At 43.3% G+C, this 18,766-nt stretch overlaps 1 protein-coding gene across 1 annotated transcript in view; it reads right to left on the bottom strand.

The window, feature by feature from the left end:
* LOC137637029 (uncharacterized) overlaps window positions 1–18,766 on the bottom strand; it is a 318,070-nt gene that overhangs the window by 4,822 nt on the left and 294,482 nt on the right. The gene's annotated exons all lie outside the window — the stretch shown is intronic.

Here is an 18,766-nt window from a genome sequence, read left to right as displayed (position 1 = left end):
TTTAGGTATATTTGGGTTGGATACACACCTTTGATCATGATTTATTTTCATTAAACCAAACATTGCATGAAGATTTTGTGACCAATTTAATGCCAGTGGTAATGTCTTGAAAGAACGTTGTATAGTTCTAAGGACTCTTAAAAATGACTATGCTGGAGACTTGGATTTTTTCAGGAAAGGCAAAATGATGCAACTGTAAGTTATGCATTGGCATTTGAGCAGAACTGAGATTACAGTATACACATGTGGTTTGGAGTCGTACAACGAACCTGATACTATATATCAGGTCCAAGTTGCTGAGAGACAACAAGGACGAAAATATAAGAGCAGATATGAGTGAATCAGATTCAAGATGTGCATTTGCAAAGTGATAAGAGGAGAAAATTTCAGTGTGGCCGAGGGGGAAAGTGATACTGAAGGAGTTCATCATCATAATTATGATATAAAGATATGTGCAAGGAGGTCTCATGTAAAGGGATGCAATGTTGGTGTTGGAGAAGATTTTGTAGCTCTTTTTGAGAGTGGTTTATGGGCTGTTGGTGGCGATGAGATTGGTATTGATGGTGCTTTTGGTATTGGAGATGGGGATGATTCTGATCTGGGCTTAATAATTAGACCAGACATGGGCATCGTGGGTGTAGTGGTGTTCGCTGACCTGGTGGGGAAGGTCGTGCTACTCATCAGAGTGGAAAAACAAGGGGTGGTGTGAGGAGTGGACACGAAGCCCCATGTTCTGACAACGAAGCCGAATGGACACAGGACTCAGTACCCCTTAAGCTCCAGCTTTTTCCCAGGTAATCCTCAGATAGCACAGACACCTCCTGTGAATATAGTTGGTTTTATGCAACTCTTCATCACTAAGATATAGCTGGTGTGCTTGGTTACAGAAAACTAATGCTTATATCTCTTACACGAGGGAAAAAAAGCATTGGACTGATATCATCCCTCGTGGATCCCAGTGCGTGATGGAGATGGCTATGGTTTCTGGACATGGTCATCATGATGGTATTCACTCCTCTGCCTGATACACGGATTGACTGATTGATTATTAGATATTATCTGGCATTGTATCTGACCATCCTGGTCATTGATGCCAACAAATTTATTTAATGATTATTATATACTCCTTATTTCAAACCATGAATAAATCTTATTAAATATATTAGTGACCATAAGGAACTTGAAAAAGGCAATGTACATTACCCTCTGATTCCAGAATATTTGATAGCATGTAAATGCCATCGGTATCCTTGCAATTGTAAAAATCGTGCAATCTCTCGGTCAAGAAACTTGGATACTCAATCGATATATGCTTAACAGTCAATGGCACCAAGCATTCTTCACAGAATGGTTAATATTCTCCACCCATCAAAAAGCTGTGCGTCAATCTGGTGTGACCAATTCTCATTTGGCACAACAACACTTCTCTTGACCTTTGCATGTCAAGTTATGCCCATGGGTGAGATGACATAACCATTTCACTCATTTTTTTATTTTCCAACACCCAATAAAAGTTTCAAGTAAAGACAGGGTACATATCTTTTGCAGGTACCATAAAGTTATTTCTTATAAAACTATGAACTGCCAGAGAGTCCGCTTTCTCATTTCCTTTATATCGACATGAGCAGGAACCCAACGAAATTCAATGTTCTTACCTCTATTTCTAACTAGACACAGCCATTCAAGAATCTCTATTATTGTTGGATGCAATAATACACTTAAGGGGTCACAAAAATAATGTAATCTTTATGAGGGGGCTGGAAGATTTCCTTGACTGCCATTAAAAAAGCATAGCATGCAGCTGTAAAAATGAATGCTTGGTTAGGTAATCTGATTCTTTGAGTAGAATTTGAAAAACATATTCCTAGTCCAATGCGTACACTTATGCCATTCCATGTGTCCCAAGAAATTGACCTTCATTATCTCTTTGAATGTTTTTAGTTTTCAATCTGAAATATGGAAGTACTTTAATGTACTATACAGTTAAAATTTTACCCTTGGGGATTTCCAAGGTTCTTAAAGCTCTATACCTAAAAGGTTTAGGGTATTTAGAATGATTATCATAAAAAGTAATACAAAGTACCAAACAATTCTCCTTCACCCAAGGGGTTAACTACTGCACTGTAATTGTTCAGTGGCTACTTTCCTCTTGGTAAGGGTAGAGGAGACTCTTTAGCTATGGTAAGCAGCTCTTCTAGGAGAAGGACACTTCAAAATCAAACCACTGTTCTCTAATCTTGAGCAGTGCCATAGCCTCTGTACTATGGCCTTCCACTGTCTTGGGTTAGAGTTCTCTTGCTTGAGGGTACACTCAGGCACGCTGTTCTGTCTTGTTTCTCTTCTTGTTTTGTCAAAGTTTTTATAGTTTATACATAAATAATTATTTTAATGTTGTTACTGTTCTTTAGATATTTTATTTTAATTGTTAATTACTTTTTTTTATTCCCTTGTTTCCTTTCCTCACAGGGCTATTTTCCCTGTTGAAGCCCCTGGGCTTATAGCATCCTGCTTTTTCAACTAGGGTTGTCGCTTAGCAAGTAATAATAATAATAATAATAATAATAATAATAATAATAATATCAATAATAATAATAATAATAATAATAATAATAATGATAATAATAATAGTGCTTTAAATACAGTTTCTCATGTGAGTGACTTTGGCAGCTTCTGAAGTCTCAACCAGTATCGAACTAGCAATGACTGGCAGTGAAGTTCCAGAGGCATTTCACAAGCATCTACTAAGAGACTAGATATGGGAGATGATCTAAAACCTCCAATGGTTGGTCTTATTCCAGCATTGTGTACGGAACCTGATAATGCCACTGCTGTTTTTGTTGCTGGGGAATATACAGTATTTCACAGCCATATGCAACTCTAAGAGGCAAATTAATGCTTTGTAAAGAATTAGATGCTTTCAATCCGTGCCCAACAAGTATGGGATAAAACTCTAATCAAATCGAGAGATAGAATACACTTGACTTTCAAATTTTTAATATGAGGAACCCATGTTAACTTACTGTCAAATAATAACCCAAGAATATTGTTTTATCTTTGCAAGAAATTCTTTTCCCATATATGCATAAATCAGGGTCGGAAATTTAAATCCTCATTTTGTTATTTTATTCATAGTTTGCTGAATCTTTCTTTTGGAAGCAGCCAATCATAGTGCTGCAAATGCGATAGAGGTCATCAACAAATAAGGTGTGCATAACTTCATGCGGGATTACAGAACTAATGCAATTTACGGATATGCCAAATAATGTTACGATAAGAACACTGCCTAGTGGAATACCTTCTTGATTATGAACTGATGAAAACATACTTCCTACCCTAACTTTAAATTGATGGTTATTTTAGAAAGTTCTAACAAACATTGGAAGCTCCCCTCTTAGTCCAATTTCTGGCATTGTTCGAAGAATGCCGTGTCTCCTAGTAGTATTGTATGCCTCCTCTCGTCAAAGAAAATGGATATGTGATACTTCTTGCTGGCAAAATCTTCACACTTTGATGCCTCTAATCTTGCTAAAACATCAGTGCAGGATCACATTCATCGGAAGGTACCCTGTGAGAAGTTAACAAGTCCTTTCTGTTCTAAAACCCATACCAATCGTATATTCGCTATCTTTTCCATTAATTTACATATAAAGATGTTAATGCAATCGGCGGATCGTTGGTCATTTGTTTTCCATCTTTTCCAGGTTCCATAAAGGCTAAAATTACAGAAATGCTCCAAATATTTGGAAATAAACTGTCTCTCTCGACTCTATTGAGCCATACTGAGCAAACAATTATTTATTTTCTATGGGTAAAAGCTTGATAATTTTAATAGGTGATATCATCAATTCCAGGAGCCGAATCATTAAAGGTAGACAAGGCTGACAAAATTTCTTTTATGCTAAAAGGCAAGTGATATGATTCTAATTTCTATAGCTCCAAAGTTGAGGTGGCGATTCTCTTCTTATATGTGTTATTGGCAATACATAGATGTAGCATTTTTATAGAGATTTTTGAAAAAATTATTAGCAAATACTTCAATTACTTTCTCTGAATTCTGTAACATTTGACCGTTACTTACAATTACAGGTGATGGTAAAGGTATATATTTCCTGCTAATCTTCCTTATTTTTGTCCAGACTTTCACTAGGTTAGTCTTCCAATTAATTTTGGATATAAAATTTACCCATGACTGACGCTTAGCCTGTTTGACTTGGTATCAAAACTTAGCTCTTGCTTTTTTATAACAAATTAAGTAATAATTACAAGGATTGTCTTAGCAAACATATATAGACAACTTAGAGCAACAAGAAGTAGCAAAATTTAACTATGGTAAACATACAGTACATGGATATCCTACCAAAATAAGTTTCTGTAAAGTTTACACTTCTCTGGGCAAGGAACTAGCTGAGAAAAATACACAAGTTAAAATTCTGAATTGGGAAGGGCTCACTGCCAATGGAAACATGAACCTTTAGCTTCCTGAAATTATATTGAAAATAATCTTAATTAAATATTCGCACCATAATAAAGTAATAAAAAGGTGGACACGATCACCTACTAACTTTGAACTTGGTGGTCCGAAAAGCAGAATTAGCAAAGATAATGTAAAAAAAAACTGCTAGGCAAAATTAAAGATGATCTAGTATTCTAAGTCTTCACTGGATATACCTTGAACTTGAAGCAAACAATAAAAAAAATATTATAGGATACCATGACTGAAAACAGCGCTGTAAAATTTTTGACCCTTGGAACATGTAAAACATCAAAAAAGTGAATTTGGACTCCTGGTTCCGATTGCACTACTCAAGTACACACTCTTTTATGATGTTTAAATAGGACTTGATAAAAGGGAAAATTTTGAAGTTGGGAGCTTCAATTGCTCCTAGTCATGAAGTGGAAATTTAGAAAACCAGCAACAACAATGCTAACATTCGGTAAGTATAAAAAAAGGCTGTATTAAAAACTGCTCATGAGCCAAGACAATATTAGATTGCATTAGGATATGTACTTGCAATAGGAACTCACTGTTGGCGGTTAACTAAAAAAAACGAAATGATAGCGATTACAATAAAATATCAGGTCAGCCTCTTGGTTTAGGAAAGAGTATTTTCTTTATCACTTAATGTCTGTACTACATACATACATATACCAAGGCACTTCCCCCAATTCTGGGGGGTAGCCGACATCAACAAAGAAACAAAAACAAAAAGGGGACCTCTACTCTCTACGTTCCTCCCAGCCTAACAAGGGACTCAGCGGAGTTCAGCTGGTACTGCTAGGGTGTCACAGCCCACCCTCCCACATTATCCACCACAGATGAAGCTTCATAATGCTGAATCCCCTACTGCTGCTACCTCCGCGGTCATCATTCTAAGGCATCGGAGGCAGCAGCAGGGCCTACCGGAACTGCGTCACAATCGCTCGCCATTCATTCCTATTTCTAGCACGCTCTCTTGCCTCGCTCACATCTATCCTCCTATCACCCAGAGCTTCCTTCACTCCATCCATCCACCCAAACCTTGGCCTTCCTCTTGTACTTCTCCCATCAACTCTTGCATTCATCACCTTCTTTAGCAGACAGCCATTTTCCATTCTCTCAACATGGCCAAACCACCTCAACACATTCATATCCACTCTAGCTGCTAACTCATTTCTTATACCCGTTCTCACCCTCACCACTTCGTTCCTAACCCTATCTACTCGAGATACACCAGCCATACTCCTTAGACACTTCATCTCAAACACATTCAATTTCTGTCTCTCCATCACTTTCATTCCCCACAACTCCGATCCATACATCACAGTTGGTACAATCACTTTCTCATATAGAACTCTCTTTACATTCATGCCCAACCCTCTATTTTTTACTACTCCCTTAACTGCCCCCAACACTTTGCAACATTCATTCACTCTCTGACGTACATCTGCTTCCACTCCACCATTTGCTGCAACAACAGACCCCAAGTACTTAAACGGATCCACCTTCTCAAGTAACTCTCCATTCAACATGACATTCAACCTTGCACCACCTTCCCTTCTCGTACATCTCATAACCTTACTCTTACCCACATTAACTCTCAACTTCCTTCTCTCACACACATTTCCAAATTCTGTCACTAATCGTCCAAGCTTCTCTTCTGTGTCTGCAACCAGTACAGTATCATCCACAAAAAAAAACTGATTTACCTCCCATTCATGGTCATTCTCTTCTACCAGTTTTAATCCTCGTCCAAGCACTCTAGCATTCACCTCTCTCACCACTCCATCAACATACAAGTTAAACAACCACGGCGACATCACACATCCCTGTCTCAGCCCCACTCTCACCGGAAACCAATCACTCACTTCATTTCCTATCCTAACACATGCTTTACTACCTTTGTAGAAACTTTTCACTGCTTGCAACAACTTTCCACCAACTCCATATAACCTCATCACATTCCACATTGCTTCCCTATGAACTCTATCATACGCTTTCTCCAGATCCATAAACGCAACATACACCTCCTTACCTTTTGCTAAATATTTCTTGCATATCTGCCTAACAGTAAAAATCTGATTCATACAACCCCTACCTCTTCTAAAACCACCCTGTATTTCTAAGATTGCATTCTCTGTTTTATCCTTGATCCTATTAATCATTACTCTACCATACACTTTTCCAACTACGCTTAACAAACTAATACCTCTTGAATTACAACACTCATGCACATCTCCCTTACCCTTATATAGTGGTACAATACACGCACAAACCCAATCTACTGGTACCATTGACAACACAAAACACATATTAAACAATCTCACCAACCATTCATGTACAGTCACACCACCTTCCTTCAACATCTCAGCTTTCACAGCATCCATACCAGATGCTTTTCCTACTCTCGTTTCATCTAGTGCTCTCCTCACTTCATCTATTGTAATCTCTCTCTCATTCTCATCTCCCATCACTGGCACCTCAACACCTGCAACAACAATTATATCTGCCTCCCTATTATCCTCAACATTCAGTAAACTTTCAAAATATTCCACCCATCTTTTCCTTGCCTCCTCTCCTTTTAACAACCTTCCATTTCCATCTTTCACTGTCTCTTCAATTCTTGAGCCAGCCTTCCTTACTCTCTTCACTTCTTTCCAAAACTTCTTCTTATTCTCTTCATATGAATGACCCAATCCCTGACCCCACCTCAGGTCAGCTGCCCTCTTTGCCTCACGTACCTTGCGCTTTACTTCCACATTTTTCTCTTTATATTTTTCATACTTCTCTATACTATTACTCTGCAGCCATTCTTCAAAAGCCCTCTTTTTGTCTGTACTAAAATAATTATATTTACAAGGTCCAAACCATTACTTCAACACTTATAGTCATTACATCAATAATTTCCAATATATAAATGGATTATGATAGAATAAAATTTAAAAAAATATCCCTTTATTACATAATATTCCTAAGAAGAGGAAAATAAGGGTGCCTTTAATTTTAATTGTTCAAAAATGAAGTTTCCTATAAAATCATCAGAATGTTGTAAAAGTTTACTAAAAACTTTATTGAAAATAAATGGAATAGAATGTACTACACAGCTATATTATTGAAAAATACCCTAATTTTGGGATAAAGAAGGGATTTTGATGTAGGAAAAATCTATTTCTGGGTGAGAGACCCGTGCCGCCCAGTGAAATGCTCCTTTAGCACCATTTCTAAGGTATATAACTGCTATATATTACCAGAGAAAAAATTGCATAGGGATGCCAGGTTGAACCCAGCTCGTTCACCTATAAAAGGTGTCGATATAATACTGGGGCGTGATAATTCACAACCAGAGGCCTCGCACTATTTAGATATCTCCTGTCAAAATCCTCGAACAGCGAGGTGCCGTTCAACATCCTACTACTACTAGCAATCCCACGCCAGTGACGTCACTCCTTATAGCACCCCAGATTGGGGCCCAATTAGGGAGGGACGGGTGGGTTCACTGGGCGGCACGGGTCTCTCGCCAAGAAATAGATTTTTCCTACGTCAAAATCCCTTTTCTGGGCTCCGACCCGTGCCGCCCAGTGAAATCGTACCAGAGAATGGGGACCCAATATGGCTAACTACCTGAAGGGAATAACACAACATTAACATAGCTGATAGCTGATGCATTTTAATATAAAAAAAGAGGGATGTGGAAACCCGTAAAATAGATCAACATGTAAATGACTGTGATAATTAGAGATGGTACATAATCAAAATGAAAACCGTAGGGAAAAATCAACAGGTATGAATAATGATAATACAGCCTGGTAATCAAAAATGCAAAGTAAAGCATTCAATCATAGATATAAATAATTAACATAACAAAAGAAGATCAGCTGGGGGATTTCAAGAACATGTGAAATCAACATAATTCGTGAAATTGATCAATTGAATAATAAAATAATACATCATGGTAAACAAAACAGGTAGGAACAACAGGTAAGCCAGGCAGGAGGGAAAGAGGACAGAGAAAGACGTTGTGATTAGGACTCAGTACTTTCGGGAGGAACTATATTCCCTGCAGCTACTGTGGCAAATCTAAGAGCTTCTAAAGGTTTTAGGTAGTGGCGCTTGAAAACTTTAGGGGACTTCCAACCCGTATATTTTGAGAGCTCATCAAATTTCATATGGTGGAAAAAATTAATTGAGGTAGCCACAGCTTGAATATCATGGACATGTGGGAATGATTCAGGATTAGCTTGTTTAATAAAATAAAGAATTTGTTGCCTGATTCCCTTAAGGGTAATAGTTCCTCCGTGCTCTCTAATGAATAAGGGCCCTGTGGTTGTAGTGGAAGTTCTACTTAAGTAGGATTTCAGGGTAGTAACTGGACACAGGGATGAATCCCTAGGAAGGGGAACAATCTTCCAGGGGGACCACCTGTTTTGGGGGTCCTCATTTTTAGCCAAGAACACCTTGTTAGGGGAGAGAAAGACCTCACCTGAAGAGAGAAACTCTATATGACCTGGGTCTCGAGATAAGGCTGACAATTCTGAGATTCTGGAGCCAGAGGCGAGGCTCAAAAGAAAAAGTAATTTTCTTAATAATGCCATATAGTTACAGGATTCACTTGGAGTGTCAGAGGCTAGCTTAAGAACATCGTTCAAACACCAGGAAACTGCGCTAGGGCGAGTGGAAGGTTTTAGTCTGGCACAAGCTCTCGGAATGGATGAGAAATATGAATCTGTTAAATCAATGTCAAAACCAATATGGAAGATCTTTTTCAAGGTCGACTTGATTGTAGTAATGGTACTGGCTGCCAGGCCTGATTCGAAGAGAGTTCTGAAGAATGTCACAGTTAGGTTCATTGTCATTTTCTCAACGTGGGAATCTTTCAAGAACTTAGCTAATTTCTTGACAGCTGAGTCATATTGACGGAGAGTAGATTCCCTTTTGTCAGATTCCAGGAAAATAGTATTCAAAGGATCGATGTTCGCACCTCGTTGGGCTGCGAACTTCATGAAGTCCATAAAGTTAGGGCATTCAGAATCCTTGAGGAAGCGAACACATTGCGAGTTTGTACTGTCTGTGTTAGCACCGGATTGGGAATCCGCCGGGGGCTGAGACCTAGCTCTAGCAACAAGGGGAACCAATTGCTCTTGGGCCAGTTGGGGGCTACGAGAGCCACTTGACCTTTGAAGGATCTAAGTTTGTGCAGAACTTTCAGCAGGAGATTTACCGGAGGAAACAGATAAATCGTCGTCCAGGTATTCCAATCTAGAATCATAGAGTCCGTGGCATAAGCCTGAGGGTCCAGGTTGGGGGCTACGTAACAATCCAGTTTGCGATTGGATTCCGTCGCAAACAGATCCACCTGGAGACCCGGGACTTGAGATAGTATCCACTGGAAAGATCGATTGTCTAGTGACCATTCCGACTCTAGCGGAGTCGTCCGGGAAAGGGAGTCCGGTACCACATTCCGGACCCCTGCTAGATGGACTGCTGACAGGTGCCACTTGTGCATTGCCGCCATGGAGAATATCTGCAACATGACGTGGTTTATTTGGGCTGATCTGGAGCCTCCTCTGTTGAGGTAGAGAACTATGACTGCACTGTCGAGAACCAGTCTGATATGGAGATTCCTGGCTGGATTGAGACGTTTTAAAGTGAGGAAGACTGCCATGGCCTCTAGGAAGTTGATATGCATTTGTTGGAAGACTGGTGACCATAACCCTTGGACTTTCTTGTGTTGGGAGTAACCTCCCCACCCTGTTAAGGAGGCGTTTGTGTGAACGACGAGTCCCCGGGACCGGATGTTGTAAGGGAACCGATTTGGAGAGATTCTTGATCTTCGTCCAAGGCTGTAGACTTTTTCTCAGGATTGGGGGAAGGCGAGCACGTCTGTCTCGGCGTTTTGCGGTTGCTCTGGAGCGCCACACTCTGTTTATGTCCTTGAGTTTGGACCTTAGGACGATGTCGGTCACGGAGGCGAACTGCAAGGAACCTAGGATCCTCTCTTGGTTCCTTCTGAGGGTCAACTTCTCCCTGAGAAATTGTCTTGTATTCCTCGCAATCTCCTTCCTTTTGGCTTTGGGGAGGCACAGCGTATGGGAGCATAGGTCCCATTGTAGTCCCAGCCATTGAAACTTGGTCTCCGGGACCAGGCGGGATTTCTCGAAGTTGACTTGGAATCCCAGTTGTCGAAGGAAGGTGAGGACTTTGTTCGTTGCTACGCGGCAATTCTGGGCATTTTCTGACCAGATTAGCCAATCGTCTAGATAGGCCACTGCCTGTATCCCCTGAGTTCGAAGCTCTTGAATGACTGTCTCTGCTAGTTTGGTGAAGATTCTGGGTGCTATGTTGAGCCCGAACGACATCACTTTGAATGCATAGGCTTGTTTGCCTAGCTTGAAGCCCAGAAAAGGACGAAAATGCCTTGCTATTGGAACGTGATAGTAGGCATCGGTAAGATCGATGTAGGTGGTGACGGCCTCACGGGGAAGTAAGGTCCGTACCTGCGAGACGGTAAGCATATGGAATTTGTCGCAACGAATGAAGGAATTTAAACGAGACAGGTCCAGGATTACCCTTCGTTTGTCTGAGCCTTTCTTTGGCAAGCTGAACAAGTGTCCTTGACATCTTAAGCGATGTATGCTTTGGATCGCATTCTTTTGTAGCAGATCGGTCGTGAATGAACGTAGTTCTTCTGTTGGCAATTGGTAAAAGCTGTTCGGCGGAGGAGGTCCCTGTATCCAACTCCACCCTAGTCCTTTGGAGATAATGCTGGAAGCCCAATCGCTGAACTTCCAACGGTCTCGAAACAAGTACAGTCTCCCTCCTACCTGCGTCTTCTCATTGGGTGGAGGATGATTTGGCTCCTCTGCTTCCACGGGAAGACTTTCCTCGGTGGTAACCCCTTCCGCTACCTCGGGCACGAAAGGCACCCCTGGAACCCCTGTGACGCTGGTAGCCACGGAAGGAGCCCTGAGCTTCATAAATGGGGTTAAAGGCGGGAGAGAAGGAAGTCGAGGCGATCTGAGACTGAGGGACCAGGACGTATTGTTCTTGCTGTTGGCCCTTTGAGGTAGAAGGCTGGGGACCTTGGGGAGCCGGTTGGGCTGAGACCAGTTGAACCCTGAATTGGGAAGATTGGAAAGGCCTCAATCTCTTCCTACCTCCGACTGGGGTACCAGTAGGCTCATATTTCCTCTTTGGAACGAGGCCCCATCTAACTTTGAGGTTTTGGTTGGCCCTAGCTGCCTCGTTAAGGACCGAGTTAACCAAATCCTCCGGGAATAGATCCGGGCCCCAGACTGGAGCTTTGATGAGCCTATTAGGTTCGTGCCTAATGTGGCTTCAGAGAGGACGTGTCGTCGACAACGGGTCTTGGCGATTGCAAAATCATAGGCGTCAGCCATGAAGTTGTGCAGTAACGACTTAGTGAGGGCCTTAAGGAGGTCCTCCTCGTTGTAAGTGGCGACGGTCAATTCGGAAAGGGTGACCGAATTGAGAGACCTGCCGAATCTGCACCTAGAATCAAATTCTAATTTAATAAGAGACTCCGGGAGTTTGGGAAGCCGTTCGCTGAACTGCGTCGAGGCACAGTCCGGGCTCAACTTACCTACTGAAAAGGTAGCTGGGGCATTCCGCCAACATTCACTGTCTCCCGGAAAGAGGAGGGAGGTTAAGTCGGTCTCCCTGAGTTGTGGTAAAGGCTTCTCGTCTTTAATAGCCTGGAAGACCGACTCCAAGATCTTGGTCGCACATGGTGTAGGGGTCTGGTCGTCGGCCACAAACATAGTATACGGACTTTTGTAGGCCGTAAGCATTGTGTTCAAGCAGTCCCACTCATTGAACACTCGGACCAAGACAGACTGTGCCTGTTCCTTAGGAAAAATAACAGTTTCCTTTGGGACCTTATCTAAACGGATCAGAGCCTCTTCCGTGAGGCGAGCGTAGCCGGGGAAGGGGAATTCAAGACCCGGTGGGTAGAATTCGTAATCCGGAAGAGGCCGGGTACCGAAACCCTCGATTGACAGCATATCCTCCGAAAAGGGGGCATGCAATGCTAACCTCCAAGGGTTATTCTTATTGAAAGGAGGAAGCTTGGAGGCGACGGGGATGGGGTATTGCTGTTGTGGTGGTGGTAGCCCCGAGCTCATGAGGCCTTGTACTAGGCTCTCCACAGAAGCTATCCTCTCATGCGATTGCTTCGTATGAGACGATAGCATCGACTCAAAACGAGCAAACAGTTTCTCAGAAAAATCCTCCATGTTAAATGATCCCGCCTGGGGGGGAACAGGTGCCGGAACGGAGACTACTCCTTGAGAGGTTGAGGGCACAGCAATTGGGTCTTGAGACTCTGGTGGAGGAGGATGTAGCCTTCGAGGATGATGATCTCCAAGGCTTGTGGTCTTGGGAAGACTTGTGAGTTTTATATAAAGGCTTTTGATGAGCCTTCACTTTGGGGGGAACAGGTCGGGAGCTGAGATCAGTCCTGGTTGTTCCCGGAAAACCTAGAAAAGAAGACTGTTCGGAAGTAGAAGAGAAAGCCGGGCTAGGGAGACGAATCCTAGCCCGGGAACCACCTGACTCACCTACGTCCCTACCTGCGTCGCGATCATCCAGAGCCATGGGTTCCACATCGAGGTGGAGGGTAGCGACGTCCTCAGTTAGGGTGCCGCCCGTCTCTTCTTGGTCCGGGGCCAGAAGAAGAGATTCAATGCTCTCGATGATCGGGTCCGCCAGCTCTTTGGGGACCGCAGCCGATGTTTTAGCATTGGGGTAGAGGCGGGAACACCATTCCTCAGAAAGGATATAAGGCTGTTTGGCCTTCACGTTGCGGGCGAATCCGCCAATCCAGATCTTGAGGGTAGCTCGGGCTGTGTCCTTTTCAAGCTGGGTGCTCTGAAAGAGAACAGACTATTAGCGAGGAATAAAAGTGCCAAAGAAAAAACGAAGTCTAAGGACTTCGTAAGCACGTAAAAGGCATGCAGGAAGTCCAGAGGACTGTGGCCTTAAGATAATAAAAGAGTAAAAGAGAACATTAAAATAAATTGTAACTCCCCACAAGTCTGTATTAATGTAAATGCACTCACCGAGTCAGATGTTAGAGTGGAGGCCAATTTGTAGCAGACTACACAATTGTCCGGATGCCAAACAGCTAGGTCATCCACTTGAAGAGAGCAGTGAGCGTGCGAACGACACACATCATGGCCGCAGGGTTGGTGGAGAACAGCGGCACATGCCGTCATCGCACAGCGGACAGTCTGTAAGATAAAAGATACATGAGTATCTTAAAGGAAAGCAATTAGGGGCAGGAGGCCCCGGTGCTTAAATAATATAAAAGTTAATATCATGGTGATAAAGTTGAATATATATAGCTATAATTATTTTGAATGGAAGCAAATGAAGGGCACGGGGGGCCCGGGTGCTGCAATTCTATATATATATATCCAACACATGATAAAACTATTCATATAAATGCCTTAAATATATTGAATGAAGGCAAATAGGGGACCCCGGGGGGTCTGGGGGGCTAAATAAGTCATATATCAAATAAATGATAAAAACTATTCATACATAAATGCCGTAATAATTGAATGAAGACAAAATAGGGGACTCCCGGGGGCCCCGGTGTTTAAAAAAATCAAATAACAGCTCTATTTGATTGTAAAATTATTAAATTATATTAATAAATTAAATTAAGTCAGACCGTAATCGTGATCATATCAAAGATGGAAGGCAAGGTCGAGAACTAGGATCGTATATAATAGATATATGTGACTATAATATAAAGGTAATCCAAGTAATAATGCATAACGTTGGCTCCGGGCTCAACTAAACAGCTCGACCGGATGGTAATGAATAAAAGCTACTTCTGGGGATCCCGTAATGAAAGTCTTTATACATATATATATATATATCTATATGAGGTCCGTGAGGTGCGTGACACCAGAGAGGGGAAAGGGATCTTAAAAGGGTCCGAGACGTGCGGGACCGGGAGGGAGTAGCACGTACAAAACTTAATAAAATAAATAAAATAACATAACAAGGTACCAGGGACCGAGCCGAAAACTTCCCGCCGATCGTTGGCCAAATGAGCGGCGGGAAGAAAACGACTACGACCGGGTAGAGTAGTGGAAAGAATAAGTAATGTACGTTAATGTATAATAATAGTATGCCTCACAGATCAACGGGAACTGCCCGTGCAAAGTGGATGCCCCCGGGAGGGGTACATAGCGCTATAAAGTAACTCAAACTCGATCGGGAGAAAGAGAGGGAGGGAACCCTGGGGTGGGGTATCGGCGGGAGGAGGCTAGGAGTGGGGCGATAGCAGGTATACCAACCTGCCAGACCCACGAGTGATATGATCACGCGGAAAGACTAATAACACTATAAAAAACATAACACATGGTAAATAAGATAGGAAGGCATGCTGGATGATAATAATAATAATAAAATTAGCTATACATCAATCGTAAAACAAACGAGGAAGCGAACAAGAGACAGGAGAAAACCAAGCCTGACGGCACTGGGAGTAGGCAGGGCTACCAACATAATACAGTCAGTGAAGGGCTAACAAAATGAAAACTAAAATGTAATATCTGACTCATGAAAGCCCCTCGAGCTAATGCAAGCATACGAATGACGTTAAAATGATAAGCAAGTCCGTGGCGTGCGAACGTAAATAATCCAAGAAATAATATGAGGAAAAGAACGCCGAAGGCAATCAGGCATGCCAACCTACCAAAAATACGCACATGTATTTGAAATAACTGTTATCATAAAAACAGGACAAAATAAAATTAATACGGTGTGTGAACCGTGGCTATCCATAAGGTTCATAACGAGAAACAATCAGTATGAAGGACTTATTGAAAATCGTTAAGAACGAACAAGAGAGAGAGAGGAGGGAGCCGAGCGCCATGAGAGACCCCACAAGGTCGTGAATAATAAAGCTGAATAATATAAACAAAAAGGGGCAAGGCCCCCTCCAAAATCTCAAAACTCATAGATCTGGTACTTAACTTAGATGGAGTGACAGTGGAGTCGGACATCTTGAGGTAAATCCAGAAAAAACCAGCGAAATTCACACACAAGACAAAATACGGCTAGCAAATTGCGTGCTAATAAAGGAGTGACGTCACTGGCGTGGGATTGCTAGTAGTATTAGGATGTTGAACGGCACCTCGCTGTTCGGGGATATTGACAGGAGATATCTAAATGGTGCGAGGCCTCTGGTTGTGAATTATCACGCCCCAGTATTATATCGACACCTTTTATAGGTGAGCGAGCTGGGTTCAACCTGGCATCCCTATGCAATTTTTTCTCTGGTAATATATAGCAGTTATATACCTTAGAAATGGTGCTAAAGGAGCATTTCACTGGGCGGCACGGGTCGGAGCCCAGAAAATTATTTTTGTGACCTTTTGATCTTTGGGGACCTTGTAGATCCACAAACTAAAATGATTTATCAACCAGTCTATCTGAAAATATGATGAAAACATGAGAGGTAATTTGTTGTAGTAAAGCGTCACATTTATAGTTGATGCAATGAAGTTCTCCAACCTCTAATTTTCAGTTTTCTGAAGTCCTATTTGAACTCCATGAAATAACAAGCCATTCCAGTCTGCTTAAGATTTTATATAAAGCTTACATGAGTATGATACATCAGGGACAGGCTGATTAGTCTGCACTACTATTGAAATCAAGGCATGATCAGATGTCCCAACTGGACAACCTTCCTTGTTATAACGCCAGGGGAGTCAGTGTATATGAGGTCCAAGCAGTTACCAGACTTATGATTAGCTTCATTTATAATTTACTCACAGCAAAGTCAAAGGCTCTTAAGCCAAGGCGATCAGTGGGAAAAAAATGACAAATTCGAAGATAATTTGTATTTTTCCTAACCATACAAACCTTAGCTATTTACAAAGGGTATTACTTTTAGCGTAGCTGAAATGGCGAGCCATTAGAATTTAACGAGGGTGTATTACCCCTGCGCTAGTTAGCGGGGGGGGGGGGGGTAGGGGAGTGGTAGCTAGCTACCCCTCCTCCCCCTCACACACAGGTGAATACTCACTTTCACTTAGAGGTAGGACTTGTCTTGGGGGACAGGGCTGGCGGGCAAATATGTGTAAATAGCTAAGGTTTGTATGGTTAGGAAAAATACAAATTATCTTCGAATTTGTCATTTGTTCCGTAACCGAAATACAAACCACGCTATTTACAAAGGGTGACTTATCCCTTAGGAAGGGTGGAAAGTCCCCAGCCATACTGGCTTTGGCTTTACCCGGGGACTCAGAATCCGAGTGAGTCGCACTAGAGAAAAGGAGTCCCTGCACCTCACAAGTTCCTTGCTCCGCAAGGAACTATGTGGCCTACGTAAGCTTGTGTGTGAAGGAAGAAGTGTGACCCGTCCTAGGCAGTTGACCTGGAGTTCCAGAAGGAACTCTGGGTTAGGACGTTCCCAATACCACCTCGTCAGGGTATGGGGGACGCGACAGTATTGACTCAATACTCAGAACACAAGGAAGCATGGTTTACCTGCAGAGGTTCGAGGTCAGCTATGCAGAGACTAGGATGCTGCTTCCCCGTAGAGGGGATGATGAAGAAAGAAGTAAGGGCTAGACATACTTCTTTCGTTCATGCAGACTAAAACCTGATAACAATGCCCTCAACCTTCTGCTACCTGTCCAAAAAGGAGCCTGAGGTTAGACCAGCTGTTGTGTAGCCACCACAGAGCGATAGAAAACTTATCGAGACTCCTGTGGGTCACGCCCTGCAGGAAGCGGGCTGCGAAGGTCATCAGACGCTTCCAGACTCCAGCTTGCAGCACCTGCGTCACAGAGTAGTATTACTCGAAGGCGAGGGACGTTGCGATGTATCCAACATCGTGCTGTAGGGCGACGTGACGGGGGAGGGTCTGAAGACAGGTCGAGATGAATGTCCTTGAGTCCGGGCTGAAGAGGTATACTGGTGACTCTCCCCCCATGTCCTCCTTGTGTTCCCGAATCGGCTGCAACTGAGGACAAACTGCAGCTGCTCCCAGCGCTAACCTCTCGATTCCTTACTGGCAAGAAAGAGAAGGTCTTGGGACACGAGACACAGAATGGAGACTCGAAATCTTGAATGAATCGGACCGAAGGGCCGGGACCCTCAGATTCTGAGTCTAGCCAACAACTCAGGAGCGAGCCTGAATGTTGCCTTCCCCTCTTCCTTAGAAAGGGGGGAGTAGTAAGAGACCAAGAAGATTGCTTAAACACTGGCCGTGGCCAGAGTGAGCAGAAGACCCAAGGCGGAATACAATCCGAGGCCTGTCGTAAAAGGGTCTTGAGAAGATCTCTTAAAGGACTAAAAGTCCGAGCCATGCTCCAAGTTGGAGGTCTTCCTCCGATTAGGGCAGGGACGATCGTAGCTTCGCATGAGCGAGGATAGATCCAGCGGGCAGGAAAAAGTTATTCCTTTAAGCCTGAAGGTCAGGGAAAGGCTGAGCGACAGGCTTCATTGCCGAGAGCGGAAAGGAGTTTCCTCCCGCCGAAAGGCAATAAGACCGTTATTGCTGGAGAAGAGGCCTCAAGGGAAGAGGTATATCTCCCACGGCACCAACCACCTTAGACTCTTCACTTTGCCTGGGAGACCCCTGTGGATGACTATCGCAGATGACGCGACCTCCGTACCGCGACTGTAGCGGGTTGTCTCTTCTAGAGGAGGAAGCGTAGTGTCTCCAGGTATGAAACCAAAGCGACGCCCCGGTTCGGGAGAGATGTCGCAGTGTGGTTGCTTGAGTAGTCTGCGCCGTGGGAGAAGCTCTCCCGGGAGTTCCGTCAGGGGAAGCAGAGGGTCCAGAAACCGTTCTGCGCATAGTCCCAGTGGAGCTCTCCCATTGAAAGGTTGACAGACAACCTGGTCTTGTTGAGACCCATTGTCCACAGACAAAAAGGAGGGAAGACGCCGGCGTCGAAGTTGTCCCACCATCACCGGAATGCATCTTGCCAGAGTCTCGGGGTCTGAGACTGGGGGGAAGACTAGCGGAAGCTTGAGGTTCCAAGCTGTCGCGATCAGGTCCCCCAGATCAGCACTTGCTGGTTACCCAAGGTCAAAGACCCCCAGAGAAACATTCCCCTGCCTGGAATGAGAGAGCCGATGGTGGTATTGAGAGAATCTCAATCATCCCGGTATCTCTACTGCAAGATGTGAAGGTGTGAAAATGCGTCCCCTGCTGGTTAGAATGAAGTCGACGCGCAACGGGGCGACTCGGCAGGAGCTGTAGGATCTGAAGAGGGGACAGACTAAGGCCCCTAAGCC

Source organism: Palaemon carinicauda, unplaced genomic scaffold (assembly GCF_036898095.1).
Source record: "Palaemon carinicauda isolate YSFRI2023 unplaced genomic scaffold, ASM3689809v2 scaffold5, whole genome shotgun sequence".
Classification (NCBI taxonomy): Eukaryota; Metazoa; Arthropoda; class Malacostraca; order Decapoda; family Palaemonidae; genus Palaemon; species Palaemon carinicauda.
The sequence above is the reverse complement of the archived record's forward strand: the minus strand, read 5'-3'. Positions and strand labels throughout refer to the sequence as shown.